A 1,914-nucleotide genomic window follows, 5' to 3' on the forward strand; every position below is an offset into this window, starting at 1 on the left:
ATATGAAATGCAGACAATGGATAATGATAATCCTAAATGATAATCCTGCCCACCTACCCATACCACATACTCAATAGTCTCTCTTCTGCAGCCCATACACCAAAGTCTAATGAATTCTTACTCCCCAAGCCCATCACTCAGCTGGCACTCACATGCCACTACTGTAGGGCTAGAAAGGACAGTTGTGTCTTATACACGTCTCAGGGCAACAGGCTTCGCTAATATCATAACTTGTAGAATGGTCCTATCTCATTGTGGAAAATTATATATAATTACATTAATGTATAATAAATGTATAATAATATATAACATATATAAATATTATACTATAAATATTATACTAAATATAAGTATAGTATAAATAAAATGTAATATAATGTAGTAAAAATATAATATGTAATATAGTATATTACATATATATTAGCCTCCTATTTTTACATAATCTTTTCTATCATTATCATCCAAATACAAATAAAATATCACTTAAAAAGGCTAATATTAGTCCTAGCACTTGGGAGGCAGAGGCAGGTGGATTTCTGAGTTCGAGGCCAGCCGGGTCTACAAAGTGGGTTCCAGGACAGCCAGGGCTACACAGAGAAACCCTGTCCCAGAAAAATGAAAAAAAAAAAAAGACTAATATTTAAAAGCAAATGTATGTTAACAACTAAATTAATACTCTTAGTTTTATAATAATATAGTTATATAGAAAGAAATATGTGTCTTTATTAATCAGAGAAAAAAACAAGAATTAATAATGTAATTTAAAAAAAATGGACAGTATCATTTTTTTCCTCTGGGCATAACAAAATACTTAGTTACTAGGTTAACAAACTAGTAAAATCTGAAACTGAATATTCAACATTATCAGTATCACCATGTGAGTAAGCTTCACTTTGAAAAAAACAATAGAAAAAAAAAAACAATTAAAACCACAAGTATGCGCCACAATATCCTCTAAATACTTCAGGGCAAGAGACAAAAGAGCAGTAATGGTGACCACAATTATTTACACCTTTGTTTACACTCTGCTATACCATGTGTCACAGCATTATTTTCATTTGTTGCTTCATATGACCCAAGAGACCACAGCAAAATTAATGATATGCAAATTTGGAATATTTAGAATATAGCATCACATGAACAAAACCAAACCAACTTGTAGCAGACTTAGAGTAGTTGTCAGCCCTGCTGAAACCATTTCAGGACAAGACCATTTTTGATCTACAGCTTACTGTAAACATGGGTGTGAACATGGCTAAGTCTCAAAATACTCAGCCCAACTGAGACCAAACTACATATCCCTGGAAGAGCAAATGAAATAGTAGGTTGTTTTTGTTTTTTTTTTAAATTCATCATACTGAATGCTGGTGAGATAGCTCAGTGGATAAGAACACAGAATGCTCTTCCGAAGATCCTGAGTTCAAAACCCAGCAACCACATGGTGGCTCACAACCACCGGTAATGACATCAGATGCCCTCTTCTGATGCATCTGAAGACAGCTACAGTGTACTTATGTATAATAATAAATAAATCTTTGGGGCGGAGCGAGGGGGGATGAGTGGAGCAAGCAGAGGTCCTTAAAAATTCAATTCCCAACAACCACATGAAAGCTCTGTTCAGCTACAGTGTACCCATGTACATTAAATAAATAAATATTTTTAAAAAGTCATAATACTTTGAAGCTGACTGTTACATACCAAATCTGTCTCAATTCAAATAAGAAAACAACATTGTTGCATGATCTTCATATTTTATTTCCTTCTGCTAAAAAAACACCCTGGCAGAACTTCCTCCACTCCATTTACAGTAAAGCTTGTGACTGCTTCACCCGTAGGTTGGCTTTATCCCAAGGCAGGAAGACCAAGAAGTTCACCTAGGGATGCTGTTTCCACACGACTACACAGAAAGAAGAA

This window comes from Mus caroli, unplaced genomic scaffold (genome assembly GCF_978045245.1).
Source record: "Mus caroli unplaced genomic scaffold, Mus_caroli_1 scaffold_18, whole genome shotgun sequence".
NCBI classification, from domain to species: domain Eukaryota; kingdom Metazoa; phylum Chordata; class Mammalia; order Rodentia; family Muridae; genus Mus; species Mus caroli.